The sequence below is a fragment of the Rutidosis leptorrhynchoides genome, chromosome 8, assembly GCF_046630445.1.
Source record: "Rutidosis leptorrhynchoides isolate AG116_Rl617_1_P2 chromosome 8, CSIRO_AGI_Rlap_v1, whole genome shotgun sequence".
NCBI lineage: Eukaryota > Viridiplantae > Streptophyta > Magnoliopsida > Asterales > Asteraceae > Rutidosis > Rutidosis leptorrhynchoides.
Window position 1 is genome coordinate 339,099,334 of NC_092340.1, and position 21,107 is coordinate 339,120,440.

The following is a 21,107-nucleotide window of genomic DNA, read 5'->3' on the forward strand; positions in this document are numbered from 1 at the left end:
ATAGTTACCGATTTAATTGGGTATTCGTTATATTAGATTTTAAAATAAATAATATATTTAAGTGTATATATATAACAAATGAGTAGTTCACAACTGTTCTCACAAAAAATGAAAATGAAAATGTTCTCATTTTAAACACTCCTCTCTCTCTATATATATATATATATATATATATATATATATATATATATATATATATATATATATAAGAGGGAAGTACTTTTTTGGGGGAAGTGGAGGGAAGTAATTTTTTTTTCGTTTTTTGAAAAAACTTTGTTCACGAACATTATAGATTAGATGAAAATATTAACATTTAAAAAAGACACTTTGTGATGAATGTCATTATTTTTGCGGAAAAACGCTCGAAGAAAAAAATAAAAACATTCAATGCATTGAATGTTTTCCTGCTGAGTTTTTTTTAAAGGGTTAGAAATTAGGGTTTAAAAATTAGGGTTTAGAAATTAGGGGGTTATAAATTAGGGTTTAGCTATTAGGGTTTTGGGTTTAGAAATTAGGGTTTAGGGTTTAGAGGACGGTTTAGAGTTTTGGGTTGTGGGTTGGGGGTTTACGGAGTAAACCCGAAAACCCAAAACCCTAAACCCTAAACTCTAAATCGGGCTAAATTCGAAAAAAAACACTTCACACAAGATGAAAACAAAACGATGTAAATAAACTCAGCAGCAAAACATTCAATGCATTGAATATTTTTATTTTTTTTCTTTGAGCATTTTCTCGCCAAAATAATGACATTCATCACAAAGTGTCTTTTTTAAATGTTCATATTTTCATCTAATCTATAATATTCGTGAACAAAGTTTTTTCAGAAAAACTAAAAAATAAAAAAAAATAATTTGCTTCCCCCTTCCCCCAAAAAAGTGCTTCCCTCTTGATTATGACCATATATATATATATATATATATATATATATATATATATATATATATATATATATATCATAAAGATCCGATGGTACATACAGACGACAATGATTGAAATTGTAAAGGCTCGCTCTGATCGTCCTACAAACAATGGACGAAAACAATGATTGAAAGAGAGCGAGCGCATTGTAAAAGTAAAGATACAACAAATGTACAACCATCAAACCTAAATCTAAACACAACATAAAACCGGGCACGTATCTACGCCACAATCAACACTTCTTAAAAGCCGCACAGTAAAATGAACGTCGGGCACTCCAGCAACACCTAACCCGAGGCCTGCAAATCAAAATAACCTCTCGTACCCGAAGAACCATATAACACTCCAAACCAGAGAACCACATGCTCGTCGAGTAAACCTCGGTCCTTGAAGTCAAAACTGCAACATGGTAGGCCCCACAAGCTATTTCCTCAACAAACTTTTAGACAATTTTCCTTCAACACGAGTTGGGAGTTTGCCATCATCTTGAGGGTTACCGAGTTGACCATAAACTTGACTTCCCATTGTGTACACATGACCCGAAGTTGTAAGTGCAACCGTCATGCTATGTCCACATGCAACTTGAGCAAAATTCGGGTCAACAAGTGAAGAAACGAAAGCGGGAACAAGTTTAGTTTCTGTATCACCATTGCTAAGTCGATATTTATCACATCATCCATTCACAAACTTAACCCACAAATTTGACACTCTCCTTTATTTAACTTTATCTCTTGACCTTGCCACATTATCAAAAAGTACACTATTTGCCTTTGACATCAGAGTCGGAATTAGAAACAGTATGAAGATTCAACTTCACGAGGTTTTGAATTACTTTTTCTATCTCCGTGTCCTACTACACCAAATGTCCCATCACCAAAAGTAAATAATTGATCCGAAGAAGTGACTATAGCTGTATGGTAGGGCCCACATGAGATGAATGACACGCGTATACCTTCTAAGGGAGTAAGGGCCCGTTTACTAGTTTTGGAACCCTATGGTTATTACCCTATGTGTAAAGATCACTAGATAATGTTACATCACATGTATGATACTCACCACATGCTACAAACTCAAAGTTTGTGTTGTTAAGGTAATCAATAAGTTTCGTTGTGAAACGTTTAAATTAACGCCATGCCCGAGTCCTCCCGATTCTTCACCCCATGTGAAGATTTCACTTTGTTTAATTGGTTACTAATGCAACATGCTTACCACCACAAGCAATATTCTGAACATCGAGTGATACTGTAGATTCTTTAGGTTTTGGTAAAAAGGTATCAAATTTAGTGCTGTGGGGTCCACTATTACCGGTGATGTCACCCCAAAGAAATACGTCTCCTAATGCATCACCATCATCATATCATGACCAGAACCTTGAAGAGCTAAACAGCACTTGATAAGCTTACTCTAAAGGTGTCTACACTCATAACCCTTGTGGGCCCATGGATGATGCTATCGGAACCCCAAGATGATAATGAATGGATAGAACTATTAGTAGAAAATGTTTTTAGAAGGGCTTCCAAATGGACTTTGTTGAGTAAATCATCCCGCATCGGCCTTGGGTAAAAATATTGTGGTGCTTATAATAACTTGGGTTTCTCATCCACTTGAGTTAACTTTTGGGATTGAATTGGGCTCAAGTTTATTATTTCACGTGGTACTATTTACGCTTGAAAATTCACGCTTGAAAGAGGTGTAAATTGGGAAGTTAATTGAATTAAGATGTTAATTTTAACTAGTGAAATGACCCGTGAAAACACGAGTTTATTTAAACGAAACAGTTTAATGATATGTTTTAACTAGTGAAATGACCCGTGAAAACACGGGTTTATTTAAACGAAACAGTTTAATGATATGTTTTAGGTACTAAGTGAATGTAAATGTTAAAGTCATTTAGTTTATTGCCCCGTGAAACCACAAATTCCGACTAAGAAACTTGTCGTTAATTTTACAAACATAAAGTTCGCTTAAAGTTGAATATTTGTATTTATATTTTTAATGATAATACTAATAATTATTAATAATAATAAATGCCTTTTAAATTTTGCTCAAAGTTCAATATTTATATTTATATTTATATTTTTAATAATAATAATAATAATTAATAATAAATGCTTTTTAAAATTTAAAAAAAAATAAAATTACAATTTATGAGAGATTTATATTTCCTTTTATAAAAGATTTTGTATTATTTTTTAATTAAATTAATATATAATTATGACATCATCATTATGAAAAGTAAAAGGTAATTTACCTTAATGATGATGTCATCATTTTAAAGGTTTATTAGACTATATAGATTATATCTGGCAATTAAGACCCATTCTCATAAAAATTGAGTCCATTGGGTCAACCATTTGGGTCTATTGGGTCTCGAGAAAGCAAAAGAAATGGGTCCAATATGGACCCATCTTTAGTTTATTAATATATTAGACGGTCCATCTAGACCCGTTGAAACACATTTCAATAAAAAAAAAATTAAAAAAAAAATACTAAAAAGTAATAAAAAAAGGATAACAAAAAAATACAAATACAAATTAAAAATAAAAAATTATTGAGATTTTTTTTATTTTAAAATAGAAATATAAAAACAATATAAAAAAGAAAATAATATATATATATATATATATATATATATATATATATATATATATATATATATATATATATATATATATATATATATATATATATATATATATTTGAAAAAATACAATAAAAAAAATAATCAGCCTAAAATTTGTTAAGAAAAAATGGGTCTCAACCTGACCCGTTTGGACCCAGCCCATTCGACCCATTTAAAAATTGAGACACGTCCGAACAATGACCCGTTTTGACCCAAATCCATTTGGGTCTCGACCCAACCCGGCCCATTTTCCAGGCATACTTTTAATGGATGAGAAGATATAATGGGCATACACGAGTGTATAAATATTCAATATGTTTCAATTTTAGTATGTAGAGATAAGTAGAGAAACTGTACCTTTTGAGTGCTTTCATTACTACTAAATGGAGAATGTAAAGGCGAGGTTCTCCGTGTATGGGTCCCGGGACTAGTAGATGTTGGTGATTTTAGTGTCATCCAACGTGCATTTTAGTTAGTTGTGATTTACTTGAATATAGGTGTTAGCTAGCTATACTTAACAACGGATTCGGAGAGTGTGGAATACACGCCCATAAGAGTTGGCTACTAACTGTCGCGCAAAATGCGGGGGTTCAAGGGGGCTGCGCCCCTTGCGGGGTCCAAGGGGCAGCTGAAAGGACCCGTTCATATACAATATAAACGATTCACAATAGTTGATTACATCGCGAGGTATTTGACCTCTAGATGATACATTTTACAAACATTGCATTCGTTTTTTTTAAAAGATAAACTTTCATTTCAACTAAAGTTGACAAACATGCATACTATCTCATAATATATATCCAAACTATGAATGACTTATTATCAATCTTGATGAACTCAACGACTCGAATGCAACGTCTTTTGAAATATGCCATGAATGACTCCAAGTAATATCTTTAAAATGAGCAAATGCACAGCGGAAGATTTCCTTAATACCTGAGAATAAACATGCTTTAAAGTGTCAACCAAAAGGTTGGTGAGTTCATTAGGTTATCATAAACAGTCATTTTCAATAATATAACAGACCATAAGATACTCATATTTATAAAATAATCTGTGCAGCTCTACTCACTGCTGTAAAAATCATTCATATGAAGAACACCGGAACCTTTCAAAACAAACTCACCAACGGTAGCTAATGCGTCGTGCAATGCAAAAATTTCTCACCGTGGTAGTTAATACAATATAATTTCAATAACGGTAGCTAATGCATCGTGCAATGCAAAATCATCTCACCGTAAATAATCTTACAACGGTAGCTAATGCATCGTGCAATGCTAAAATTCTTCACCGAGGGTAGCTAAAACGGTAGCTAATGCGTCGTGCAATGAAAAATCATCTCACCGTTACTAACTACTAAATCGAACCATTTCGGTAGCTAATGCGTCGTGCAATGCAAAATCATCTCACCGATGGTCGATAATACAATCTTTATAGAAATCGAACCTCTGAATCCAAATAATTTTATCATAGAATGTAGTTTTGAATATTTGTGTCTATTTCTTCAATCATTTATAAAAAACAGTTCATGTATTCTCAGTTCAAAAATATATCTCAAAAGCATTTAATAAAACAGTTATAAAAACAGCGCATGTATTCTCAGTCCCAAAAATGTAAAGAGTAAAAGGGAATCAAATGAACTCACAATACTGTATTTCGTAGTAATTATGCTTATGATGGCATTGAACAAGTGCAAGGTTGGCCTCGGATTCACGAACCTATATTAATTATATATATTTATATATTGGTCAATATCTGTCTAACAATTTAGGTCAGGTCATAGTGTATCACAATCCTAATGCTCGAGACTAGTATGCAAAAGTCAACATAAATCAACTTGACCCAAAAATGACTTTCAAAATCTATACATGATTATTATATAACTTAAATATAGTCATTTTATATATTTAAATATATTTATCAGTTTAGAGTAAATAATACAAATCTTTTATAAGAATTTATTTTAAAATTTTATATATGATAAAAATATACTTTTATATATATTTAAAGTAATAACATTTATAAAGTTCACTTAATATCATAAAAATATAGTGATATGTATTATTAAAGTGATTATATTACGTGTGATAAAAATATCTTTGTATCACATATTTATTTAATAAAATAATATTGATAATAATAATAATGAGTAAAAGTTGTATTATTTTATAATTATTATTATTCTACTCATACTAATAACAATATTTATGTTTAGTAATAATGATATTAATTATGATAAGATGATAATTCTCATCATGATAATTTTTATAATAACGATATTTTTTAATATTAACAGTAATTAATAATAATATTTTTTAAAAATAATAATTTTATTCAAAATGATAATTTTTAATAATAATAATAGTACTAAAATAATAATAATATTGATATTTTATAATAACAATAATATTTCTATTAAAAATAATAATTTTAGTAAAAATGATAGTTTTAATTTTAATAATACTTTTAATAATAATAATAATGATAAAAATAACGAAAATGATATTTTTATCTAAATCAATAACTTACAATATTCTTATTTCATCATGATACTTATACTCATTATTTATTAATCGATTCGTTTAATAGCTTTTAGTACTCCTTTATATCGCATTCATAATAATGATAATAATAGCAATCACAATAATTAGATGATACTAATATTAGTTTTTAATGATATTGATACTAATAAATATTATAATATTATTAATGATAATACTAATAATTATAATAATGATAATATTAATAATAATTTTTAATGTTAATAACAATAATAATAATAATGACAATAACAATTTTTAATAATAGTACTTATATTAATAATGATAATATTAATAATAATAATAATAATAATAATAATAATAATAATAATAATAATAATAATAATAATAATAATAATAATAATAATAATAATAATAATAATAATAATAATAATTAGATAATAATAATAACAACGATAATAACGACGATAGTAATAATAATCATTTTAACAATAATACTAAAATTCAGTTGACTATAACTTCTAATCCGTTCATCGAAACCATTCGATATCTAAATGAAAAGTTATTAATTTTTCGCCAGCTTTCCAACGACATGCATATCATATACCTTATCTCAATCGTATATGTATCAAATTCGCGATTTATCATAACTATCTCACGACAAAAATTAAACATACAAGCATGCATAATCATATATACTCGAGCACTAGTCAGGGATACACTGTTAATATATAAAAGTTAAGTTATGAGTGCTCACGTATCAATATTGTATTTCAATATTGCAGGAAAGTACGTAGACGCAATGGAGACGATAATCACTAGGTTGACCTCACGAGAATACCCCCGAACCATACCCATAGCCTCCATAGCTATAACTCATACTTTCCTTAGCTCTGCCCCGCTCGTAAAACCCGTTTAGAATTTATTCGCTCATGACTCCGTCGTATTATTTTATGTATAATACTAATAATAATAAGATTAATAATAATAATAATAGTAATCTTAATATTAATATTAATAATAATAATAATAATAATAATAATAATAATTATAATAATTATAATATATATATATATATATACACACACACACACACACACACACACACATTGAGAGAGATAGAGAGTGTGAAAAATGGATCAGAAGAATCGAACGAATCGAGCTTTATAGCACTTGGCCACTTCCTCCTCACCATGCGATCGCATGGGTTTTGTGAGGAGATGTCATGCGATCACATGGCTGCCTTCTCCAGCTCATAACCTACCAACAAGGGCTGCCGACACTCGTTTAATTTATTTAATATATATATTTATTTAATTTATATAATTAATTATATATTATATTATATTTACGTGCATAGTCAATTTATAATTTCTGTTCCGATGACGCGTATGTTGTCTCTCGACTTATGTTCCAGTTTCGGTTTCTCGAACGGCTTTTCGTACGTTTAGAAAACTAGCTCTTTATGTTACGCGACGTGTACCTATTATCAATAATTAGACTTAATCATCTATAATCTACATTACCCAAAGTATAATCTTTTCATTTGAGTGTTGTGGTCATTTGCTTCTATAAATCAGTTTCTCGTTGTTTATTAAAATACGTTTAATAATATCGAAATGTTTTATATTTAAATTATACATTAACGCATTGTAATATATATATATATATATATATATATATATATATATATATATATATATATATATATATATATATATATATATATATATATATATATATATATATATATATATATATTTTCTTATTAAAAAAATATAATTTTGTATATCTTATATATAATTGAAATATCTATTTAATAATATAACGTTTAGTTTTTCAGAATTATATTTCAAAGTTCATTTTAAAAATTATTTAAGTAACAGAAAATATTATGTCGTATCACGTTTACATTTTTGAAACAATATATATATATATATATATATATATATATATATATATATATATATATATATATATATATATATATATAAAATTTATAATACAATTCTTTAATTAAGTTCTTTAAAACTTATGAACAAATTATCTTATAAAATGTTTTAATAATAAAGTTCTTTTTAAACCAAAAAATGTTTTTGTACGCCTGAAACAATATTAAATAAATATAAAAACTTTGTTTTCCAAAACTAAATATATTTAAGAATCATTTTACTAAAAAGGTTATAATAGTAGAAGTTGTTATATCGTAAAACGTTTTAGAAAAATAAGATTAAATATACTCTTAAGAGGTTTCAAGTTTATAAATTACCGTTTGATGATGAGGAGTGGGATAAAGTCCAAAGGTTAGATAAACGTATGAAATCATCTTAATGTAAAATGTCGATATTCAACGTCTAAGTTATTTACATTCCACGTTCCATCTTTAAGATGAAAGTTAAAATAGTTATCTTATAAAAATCACGAGAAAAATGTTGTAAAGCATGAATTGAAAATCAAATAGGAATCTCCACTAACTTTTGTCTAATTCTTGTTAAGTGACACTTTGTTCTTACTTGTAATCACTTTACCATTTATTCCGAATACCGTTAAAAGGAAAGGTTTCCTAATTCAAAGTGGACCTCTCAACAAAGACATGTAAATCGTATCCTAATGAATCTTGATAACTCAATTATTTGATATTATCTTATAATTCCATCGATAAACATATTGAAGCAGATACGTTCATTGTAAAGTATTATAAGTTTAAATACCTTGTTAATATTCTCAAGTTATAATATATATATATATATATATATATATATATATATATATATATTGGCACGATCAATGGGGAAGTAACCAATCGGGGGGAAGCGGGGGGAAGCAAATTTTTTTTATTTTTTCGTTTTTTTTTGAAATTTTTTTTTCCGGCATCAAGATCATATGAAAATATGAACATTTAGAAGAGACACTTCGTGATGAATGTTATTATTTAGGCGGGAAAACGATAGACAAAAATAACATTCAAGATAATATTGTTCGTGAAGAATATGAACATTTTTTTTTCTTCATGTTTTGTGAAGTAAAATTTAGCCTGATTTAGAGTTTAGGGTTTAGGGTTTAGGGTTTGGTGTTTTGGGTTTATTCCATAAACCCAAAACACCAAACCCTAAACCCTAAATCCAAAACCCTAAACCCTAAACTCTAAACCGTTCGTGTTAAAAACTCAATCTAAATCCTAAATCTAAACCCTAAATCTAAACCCTAAACCCTAATATCTAAACCCTATAAACCCTAATATCTAAACCCTAATATCTAAACTCCAATATCTAAAACCTCAAAATACGCTCGAAAACACGATAATTGTTATATATTACTTCTTCGAGCGTTTTCCAGCCAAAATAAAAACATTTATCACAAAGTGTCTCTACTAAATGTTCATATTTTCATCTCATCTATAATGTTCGTGAACAAAGTTTTTTCAAAAAACGAAAAAAAAACTTTTTGCTTCCCCCCGCTTCCCCCGATTGGTTACTTCCCTCTTGATCCTACCCTTATATATATATATATATATATATATATATATATATATATATATATATATATATATATATATATATATATATATATATATATATATATATATATATATAATCATATTCATTTATATAGTGGTTCGTGAATCGTCGGAATTTGGTCGAGGTTAAAAGAATGTATGAACACAGTTTAAAATCCTTGAGATTCAACTTAACAAACTTTGCTTGTCGTGTCGGAATAAGGTAAAGATAAAGTTTAAATTTGGTCAGAAATTTCCGGGTTGTCACAGTACCTACCCGTTAAAGAAATTTCGTCCCCAAAATTTGATCGAGGTCGTCATGACTAACAGTAAGAATGTTATTATGACCAATATAAGCCGATACATAGAATTTTATCATGATTAAGAAATATAGATAAAATAGTCCGATTTCTCGAAGCGTATGAGTGAAGCTATCGTAAAAGAGTGAATTGAGAAAATAGAGATTTGCCTTATCTTTTGACGTCATCACGGTTGATCTCCGAATTAAAGAAAATCTTTGTAATCTATATAGGATTTTATTCTTCGGCGATTAAGGAAATTATGATCCTCTTTGATTTAATGCGATAATCCATCTCGATTTCTCTGTCGGATATTTCCCTATAAATTCACCTCCTTCGTTTCCTTACAACTCACACCTTCTATTCTTTCTCTCTTAACTCATATTTTAAAGTATTCGTCAATATGCTCCATCCAGTGCTGATTCTCGATATACTCCTAACTTTCATATCTGCCATTCTTCTTTTTTATCTACCGCCGGAAGAATCCATTTACTTCTACTATACTCTTGGTTTTATAGTGTTTTTAGTTCTTCCGTGTGTGACGACCCGGGAATTTCCAACTAAATTTAAACTTAATCTTTATTTATTTCGACACAATAAGCAAAGTCTGTAATGTTGGGTCTTGAAAATTCTGGGAACTATGTTCATGTATTGAATTACCTTCGACCAGTTTTGACGATTCGCGAACTATTAATTGTAAATAGATATGTGTGTATATATATGTATATAAATTCCATATTTGAATATTAAATATTCAGCATATATATATATATATATATATATATATATATATATATATATATATATATATATATATATATATATATATATATATTACATATTTAATAATATGTAATATTAATATTTAATATAATAAGTTAATTATAAATTATATTTGTTATAATAATATTATTGATACTTTCAATATTAAAATCTATATTAGTAATATTAATACGAATATATATATATATATATATATATATATATATATATATATATATATATATATATATATAAGTAAACGATTATATTATTGTAATTAGTATTATTAATAGTATCATCAATAATAATATTATTATCATTTTATAATTCCTCTTATCTTCATTATTATTATCAGTATTATTATAATTAATATTATTAAAATCATTATTATAAATTTATAGTTATTATTATTATCATCATTAATAATATAATTATTATTATTACTATTATATTGACTCTATTATTATTCATAATATTAAGAGTAATATTATTATTATAGTTATATTTAGAAGATTAATTATAATACATAAATTCAGATATATATACAATATATGAATACAAATATATACATAAATGTATAAAAACAGATATACTGAATTGTACAAGTACATTATACGATATATATCTATATATAAATATACTGTATATAATACTTAACAATATAAATCCTATGTATTAATATATATACAGAGACCAAAAATCAGTTCTTATCCCAATCATAAACTGTAACCAATTTGTTTTCTGTCTAAAATTATTGAATGACATAATCAATTAGTGTACGAGTCATACTAGAAAATTGGGTCTGTTATTATTTTCTTCTTCTCCTGTTTCAAATTGTACAAACTGTCGAGTAAATCAAGCTAGCAAACAAAGTGTAATTAGAATCAAATGAGCTGTAACGATGTTACTTAGTTGCTACACAACTACCTGCTATCACATTTTCAACCAAAACGTCGAAATTAAAACAGAAAGAAACCCAACATTTTTTTTCTTCAATCCCTTCTGCAAAGTATGTTTATGATTCAGTTCAAGAACCAAGATGTTGCTACACCCCTTTCTTATATTTTCTTTTCGTAAATAAACAATAAACCTCCTCAAAAACATGCTGTAAATCGATCATCAAAACCACCATGAACACCCTTACTACAACCATCAACAAACACCACCTTTCCTTCTTCTTCTTCTATTTGTTTTTCTGTCCAACGATCACAACAACCCGGTCACATTCCATCATCGACTATCACCCATGAAAAACCCATTTACTACCATTAACCGAAACTTGTTACAGTTCAATGAAGATCATCAATCAATGGAACCATCATGGTTACTGTTTCTTGTCTATTCCTTTCGAACCACTTCCAATATTGTGAACAACCTCCAACATCACCCTACTCTCTCACTTCTAATATTTTTCTTCTTTTTCTTCTTTCTTCATCTTCTGTTTATATGAAACGAGCAAGATAACCGAAACCATCACCAATCGTTGCTTTCTATTTTCTGTGTTATCTACCAACCACCATACATATCTTTTCCTGCTTCATTCGAAACCACTGCAGCTACCATCATTACAATTCTTTTCTGTCTTCTGTTTGGTCCGTAAACCTTCACCACCCCAGAGACCACCATCAATTCCTTTAACTGATTTTCTGTTTTATCACGCAACACACCACCATGATGTCACTCTTATTCGCTGCTATTATGAACCACCTGCTGCATATTTATTTTTTTTTTCTTCTCTAAACTCAATGAATAAAGAAGATGTTGTGGGTTATAAAAGGAACAAATATTATAATGATAGCTTGGGGCATATACAACTACTACCACTTGCCTTTTCCTGTTAAATGCTTTATCAAATTACCAATCGAATGAGTACATAGGGTGGGGCAACACACAGCTCATGGCCGACCAATTGGTGTCAATAAAAGGAACGTGCGAATTTTTTTATTTATTAGGTAAAGTCTCTATCGAAACCCACTCCCACTTCAATCATCCTAAAGTGCAACTTGGGATTAAAATAATTTGACTAACATGGCTGTAGTATGTTCCATTCTTTCTTTGTCATCCGGTTTCTGTCTCAATGATAAGGATATTTGGATGGAGATGATATTATGTTTATGAAAAGGATTATGAGGTAATGAGTATAATGATGATGATGGCGACTGTGATGATTAATTAAGATGGTGGATGCTTTGGATGATGATATAACAACGATGATATTGATGGTATGATGATGATGATTAACGATAAAGATGATGATACGGGATGATGAATGATGATAATGTTGAAGATGATGGATCGAATGATGTTTGCAAACGGTTCCCTTGTTGCTTCCTATTTTCTTTCTTTCCTGTCGACAATTAAACCCTACAGTGACGGCTAGGGGATTTTGTTGTTGGGCCGTATAAGTAGTTGGGCCATAAATTGGTAATTGGGTTTAGGTATGTTTGGGTTCTTAGTTTAAGCACATGAAAAACAGAAAATTTGGGTTAAGTAATTTAGTTTGTGAGCTAAATCAGAAAAACGAATTTAGCTGGATGGTTGGGTATGATGTGGGCAAGCGAGAGGTCTCGGGTTCGAGCCTTGTATCTGCCATTTTCTTTTTGGAAGGCTTTTAGAAAGGTAGTATTCTTATTATTATTATTATTATTATTGAACATGTTAATACTATAAACATATTTATATTAAGAAGTTAATAAAATATGATATAGTAAAGATTATGTAAAAAGATTACAATTATATTAATACGTGTACGATTATGTATGTGATTATGAACTAGGATTTTTGAAGTTATAACTATAAGTTTAGGAACTAAACACAAAGATTTTTTATGACTATTAATAATATTATTATTACTATTATTATTATTGGTATTATCATTATCATTAGTATTATTTTTATCATTACCAATATTATATATTTTTTAGTATTATTATAATTAGAATTTTAATAAACGAATGATATTTATATAAAAAATATATTTTTACATATATCCTAACTATACTAATAGTATATATAGATTTAAATAAAAAGTTATTATTATAACATATCAACTAAATGGTATATAACAGATAAACATATTTTAATATAATCATATATATATATATATATATATATATAAGAATATTAATTATTTAACTAAAATATATAAATAGTTATAATTAAACTATTTATTAACATAACATACAAATTATTAAGTATATTAATATTAATATATAAAACTTGTTTAATTGTTATTATGTGTTTTAATATATATAAATGATATAGGTTCGTGAATTTGAGGCCAACCCTATACTTGTTCAATGTCGTCATATGTATTTTTACTACAAAATACAGTATGATGAGTTTCATTTGCTCCCTTTTTAAATGCTTTTGCTATATATATTTTTGGGACTGAGAATACATGCGCTTTTATAAATGCTTTACGAAATAGACACAAGTAATCAAAACTACATTATATGGTTGAATGATCGAAGCCGAATATGCCCCTTTTGCTTGGTAACCTAAGAATTAGTAAACCAATCTACTAATTGACGCGAATCCTAATGATAGATCTATTGGGCCTAACGAACCCCATCCAAAGTACCGGATGCTTTAGTACTTCGATGTTGTTTTTATCAAGTCCGAAGGATTTCCCGGAATGATAGGGGATATTCTTATATGCATCTTGTTAATGTCGGTTACCAGGTGTTCACCATATGAATGATTATTTTTGTCTCTATGCATGGGACGTATATTTATGAGAAATGAAAATGAAAATCTTGTGGTCTATTAAAATATTGAAATGATTGTTATGATAAACTAATGAACTCACCAACCTTTTGGTTGACACTTTAAAGCATGTTTATTCTCAGGTATGAAAGAAATCTTCCGCTGTGCATTTGCTCATTTTAAAGATATTACTTGGAGTCATTCATGACATATTACAAAAGACGTTGCATTCGAGTCATTGAGTTCATCAAGATTTTTATTAAGTCAATTATAGTTGGACATATTATGAAATGGTATGCATGTCGTCAACTTTCTATGTAAATGAAAGTTTGTCTTTTAAAAACGAATGCAATGTTGTAAAATGTATCATATAGAGGTCAAGTACCTCGCGATGTAACAAAATGTGATGTATTCATCCAGATGGATTAGGACGGGTCCATTTAGTTGGTATCAGAGCGGTGGTCTTAGCGAACCAGGTCTTGCATTAGTGTGTCTAACTGATAGTTGTTTAGATGCATTAGTGGGTCTGGACTTCGACCGTGTCTGCATGTCAAAAGTTTTGCTTATCATTTAGTGTCGAAAATTATTTGCTTATCATCCTTAAAGTCTAGACATGTCTTACTGCCTCTAATTCATAGAAAGTGTATAGATAAATTCATATCCTAGCGTATATGTTATTGTTACCTTTACCTGACAGCTTCCGTAGATTCCTCCGTAACGTATGTGTAACGACCCTGGATTTTACAACGTTTATTTATTAATAATTATTATTATTAATACGTGTGATTAAACGAATGTATGTCATTACATTTGCATGTTGCCATGATTGCCCGAACTTGACTTTAATTGCCCGAAACGTCTTTGTGACACCCGGAACTTGCACGAATAATATTTTCGAGTATTATTTACATTCATGATTAATTTTATTAATCATTTTAATTAACTATGGTGATTAGTTAATTACTTGGGCTTTATTTGGATTTATTTGTTAATTAAGTGAACTTGGGCTTTATTAGTGTTATGGACTTATGACTTTGGGCTTATAAGCCCACCCTACTTCTTAGTTGGACTATTTAGCCCATATTTACATGTAAGTATCATGTTTGAATGGAACTAGTTAGTTTAAAAGACTTGGAATCTAGTTGCTACACAATCCCCATGAAACTACCTCTTTTAACCACACTTTTTAAGGCTTTAACTTGTATAATCTAGTAGACAACTCCCTCCCCCTTGGAACCATTCAAACTGTTGGCCACCCCTTGTAGAGGGAGTTTTATTTCATTTTTTTTATTACTTCTACTTACTTTTCATTCATTCTCTCATTCAAACACAAACACATACAAACTTGCTTTCATTTTCTCTCTTTTCTCTCTAGTTTTGGTAAGTAACTTGAGCGTCTCTTCCTTCTTTTTTCTTGCCAAAACCGTGGCCCAACAACCCACAATCATCCTCATCTTTTGTTACTTGTAGTTTGATTACTTGTTGTTGTTGTTAGTTTGTTACATGTAATTGTTAGTTGTTCTTTACTAGTTACAAGATCAAACTTACTAGTTTGATTCTTCATAATATCTTGTATTTATCAAGAACACTCAAGAACATAACTTACTAGTTATGATTCTACATATACTTTCTTAAAAGGTTGCAAGTTCATGTGTTGATTAAACTCATACTTGAAGTTCATGAAGTAAACTTTAAAGTTTACTTTCTAAAGATCAAACTTTGGTTTGAATCTTTAAAGTATGAACAACCATGAATAAGTTACTTGTTTACTTAGTTTATCACTTCATTTTATGCACTTTAATTTCATGTAATTAGTTTAAATGGTCAAGTACTACAAGTTAGTCTTGATCTCATTAATCTTGAACTAAAAGTTAACTTTGAAAGTTCAAGAACACACAAGTAAGTTTTCTTTAAATATAACTTTGTATACTTATGCTTGATCTAGACTTTTGGGTCTTGGATCTTCAAGATCTAACTAAGAACCATGTTCTACACCTTAAGATCTTGATTAGTTAGTTTATTTTCAAGTTTAGAGTTCAATATTTCTATTATAGTTCATGTAAGTGTCAAACCTAAGACTTTGATGTAACTTTGGTTCATCAAACTACATGCAACTCTTAAGTGAGTTGTGCTTCATGTCTTAGACTTGCACTAGGGTTATGATGGTCAAGACTTGGTTAAGATGATGTAGATACATCAATGAGTTGTACACTTGAAGCTATATGCATCAAGGATGAGAACCATGATGAACATCAAGCACCAAGACCACCGGAACTCACTTAAACTTACTGTTTCTGTCCAAACCCTACTGACCTGCTGTTTCTGTAACAGAACAGTAGACCTGGGCTACTGAGACCATGATTTTCAAATATATATTTTCGAGTAGATAACTTTTCATATAGGACTCGTCTTAATCCGAGTTACGGTTTAAGATTTATGGCCCTCCGATCGTCACTATGTCCTTTAACGTTGTGCAGAAATTTCTGACCTACTCGCACTTAGACCATCACCACGGTCAAACCAAGACGTGTTTGCTTCTGTAAATTTTACCACAACTAAAGGAATCATAGACGGAGCCATGGCCACTGGTCTCACCTTAATTCAGTAAGGGTAGAGGCCGTGGTGACTGACTGAAGTCAGCCTTTGTTGTAAACTACTTTCATAAACGAAACTTACTTTACGCCTTTTGTTTGATGATGAATGATGATGACCCTTAAGACCTTATTTACATACTTTTAAAACTTTTCGGACGATTTACTGACTTAGTACTATTTGACTTAGGTTGAGGACCTTTGGACCGATTACTTGCACACCTTTTCCGAACCGACTTTACGACTACATTATCATTGTGAGTTATACCATTCCCTTTTTACTTTAACTTATTTTGGGAACTGAGAATACATGCGGATTTTATGCTTTACATACTAGGCACGAGTACTTAAACTTATATATGTGTGGGTTATACAACGGCATAAACATTCCCTTTAGCTCGGTAACGTTTAATCATTGGTTTTTGAACCGTGAACGCGAATCTTAGATATGGATCCATAGGGTTTGACATCCCCACTCGGGCTAGTCGCGCTAGCAGTCAACGAGTGTTTAATACTTCGTAAACATACGCACTTGCCATGTGTACTTTCAGGGAGTATTATATTATTAAACGTTAAGTTAGTTACCAAGTGCCCACGGTTAACATATACTTTATCATACTGTTTTGAAACGCTCGTTGTAGCACTGAAATCTCGTGGCCTACCTTACTTACTGTTATACTTAAATTATAGCTCACCAACCTTTGTGTTGACATTTTTAAGCATGTTTTTCTCAGGTGCTTGAGGTTATCTTCCGCTGTGTACTAGTCGTGCTGTAGACACCCGCTGCTTAGAGTTGTCATCGCATGAACTACTTTATTTTACATTCAAACATTTGTACTTTTGAACTATGACTTGTAACGACCATTGTGGTCACATACACTTATTATTTGCTTCTACTTAGTGAAGCATGCTTTTGAATTGTAAAACATTCGATGTTGGTTTAGACATCACTTTATTATTGAATGCAAAACTCTTTTTGAAAATGCATATAGTACTTAACCTTGTAATGATCCTGTTGTTGATGATTCGTACATGATGGTTTTGTACGGGGCATCACATTTGGTATCAGAGCATTGGTTGTAGGGAATTAGGTTGCATTAGTGAGTCTAAGACCGACCCGAGTAGGATTCACTAATAGGACTAATCTACAACTTGCTAGTTTACTTGTTTCCGCTGAACTTATTGCATGCTGCTGCTTACTGTTACTGCTATATGCCGTATGCTACTACATGATTTCACTACTGCATGCTATTACTTGCTTTCGATTGCATGCTACCTTCGTACGATTTGCTGTTATTGCCATGCTACTTATTGTTATACATGATCTAAAACTGTTGGCCTAATACGTGCTTGCTTTATGACTTACTGACATGGAAAATTTATTTTTCCTTGTTCAGATGTCGGATGTACCACCTGCTAGTGTTTTGGGCAGTTTAGATTCTTCAGCTACTCCACCTACCACCGTTGCCGATCCACCGATCCCGATACACACGAGTGACCCCGGCGCTTCATCTTCCGGGACTAGCAGCCAGCCGCCTGCACCAGTGGCTACTTCTGATGGACACGTGGACCCTACGGAGATTCTAGCTCCGTCTGCTCCCGGACCCTCGGGGTCACAGCCCCGCATCGGTGGGATTGAGATTCCCGTAGAGTTCGGGGAAGGGCCATTTCGTAACCATATGCGCACGCCTTGCCGACGCACTCCCGACGGACGTTTAGTGCCGATTCCGCCAGGCAGACACATACAGATGTTGGCCGCCTTCGGACTGCCAGTTGAGCCACCCGTGTCGCCACCACATGATTCAGACGACGGGTCTTCCACCGATGCTCCATCAGACGACACCTCTTCGGATGACTCCAGTGACGACGAGGACCCTGCTGATATAACTATACAGGCACCCTCCACCCCGCCAAAGAAGCGGTACCGTCCTGATGGTACCGTTATTCCAGGGGTGAATGGAGGTCGTGCTTTCACTGACGCTTTTGGTCGGCGTCGGAGGGTTACTGCCCGTAAGCGGCTTGTGCCGTACCCTGCCGACCCACTCATACGTAAGGCACCTCGTTACGTGCTGACTGTTTCTGGAGCCGGGACATCTGCACCCCGCTTCGTGTGGTCTGCACCACCCGCTCCACCAGCACCATCCGCTCCACCGGCCCCACCTGCACTGCCGGCACTGCTTGTCCCACCATCTCCCACAGTCGCGGAATTGACAAGGGAGGTGGGAATCCTCCGAGCTCGGGTTACTGAACTCGAGGAGCAGTTGGCTCAGGTTTTGGACATCCTTCACCCACCTTCACCGTAGGACTTTTGTATTTAGATTTCGTTATGTAATCTAGTTGTAGTTTATTGTATTACTCATGTATTGTACGGACTTATTCGGATGTATAAAAATTATTATTATTATTAATGGAACTTTGCATTATTTAATCTTTGCACGATGTTCTATTTACGTTACTGTATGGTGTTTTGCGGTACTTGTATCAACTTGCGTTCCTTAATTAACTTGTGTTGTGCTGTTTACATGTTGGTTGTTATACACTATATTATTATATATTAAATGCTGGATTTTGACTTGAGTCAAAATTTTTGTTTAGAACATCATGGCTAACGGTCGATCCACACCTACTGCTTCTCAAATTGAAGAGATGATCCAAGAACGTGTAGCCGCAGCCCTAGCAGAAAGAAACCTCCAAGCTCCACCGCCACCACCACCAGTTATCCCACCCTTTCGAAATGGGTGTACTTACAAGGAATTCCAGAACTGCAAACCGCATAACTTCAGTGGAACCGAGGGATCGGTTGGTCTCACAGATGGTTCGAGAAACTTGAATCAGTATTCCGAGTTAGAAACTGTTCGGAGGATAACAAGACCAAGTTTGCTTCGTGCACGCTATCTGACGACGCGCTAACGTGGTGGAACACGTTAGATCAAGCGAAAGGCATTGATGAGGCGTATGCTACGCCATGGGAGGAATTCAAAGCGGCAATGATTGATGAGTATTGTCTGAGAACCGAAATCCAGAAGATGGAAATTGAATTTATGCAGTTAAAGGCCGTTGGGAACGACCTTGATGGTTACAACAGGAGATTTTTGGAACTAGCTCTCATGTGTCCGACAATGGTCACCCCGGAATTCAAACGAATGGAAAGGTACTTCTGGGGACTCCCTAAGAGCATCAAGGGTAACGTCACCTCGTCCAAACCACCGAATGTTCCCGAAGCAATGCGCATGGCGCATACCCTCATGAATCAGATTCTCATCGATGAGCCAGAGAAGGCTAAGTTTGAAGCTGGTAGTAGCGAAAAGCGAAAGTGGGATAATAACAACAACAACAACAACAACCACCACAACAACAGGGGGAGAACCTACGATCAGACCCCCGCCAAGAGGCACAACAACGGTGGAAACCCTAATCCCAACGACAACACCAACTCCAACCCGAACTACAAGGGAACCTTACCACAATGCAAACGGTGCTACAAACACCACACTGGGTATTGCAATGTTGTCTGCGAGAAGTGCCAACGGTCCGGGCATATCAGGAAAGACTGCAAGGTCACCACTTTAAATGGGAAGCCAAACACCAATGGACCGAAGAAGTGCTACGAATGCGGGCAGACGGGCCATTTCAGAAATGCGTGCCCAAACAAGCGAAAAGACGGAGGACCACCCCGTGGTAGAGCTTTTAATGTTAATGCAAGGGATGCACGCGATAACCCCGACTTGGTGACAGGTATATTCAAAATCAACAATATTTTAGCTTCTGTCTTGTTTGATACTGGTGCGGATAGAAGTTATGTATGTAGACATTTTTGCGATAAGATTAATTGGTCATTAGTCCCGTTAAAAGAGAGTATGCTTGTCGAGGTCGCCAATGGAAAACTTGAAAAGGTTGACCATATTAGTCGTGGAGCTATTATCAACATAGCTGGTTCAGATTTCGAAATTGACTTGATACCTATCAAACTGGGAAGTTTTGACGTGATCGTCGGTATGGATTGGCTGAGCAAAATAAAGGCTGATATTATCTGTGGAGATAAAGCACTTCGCATACCACAAGGAGATGGCGAACCACTGGTTATCTATAGAGAGAGATGTACCTCGAAGTTGAACCTCATTAGTTGCGTGAAAGCGCAAAAGATTATGAAGAAGGGACGTTTTGCTGTCCTAGCACATGTGAAAGCGGTAGAAACTGAGGTGAAAAGCG

At 32.2% G+C, this 21,107-nt stretch overlaps 1 pseudogene; it reads right to left on the bottom strand.

The window, feature by feature from the left end:
• Positions 1–1,150: 1,150 nt before the first annotated feature.
• Positions 1,151–21,107, bottom strand: part of LOC139864549 (PH, RCC1 and FYVE domains-containing protein 1-like) — a 147,334-nt pseudogene continuing 127,377 nt past the window's right edge.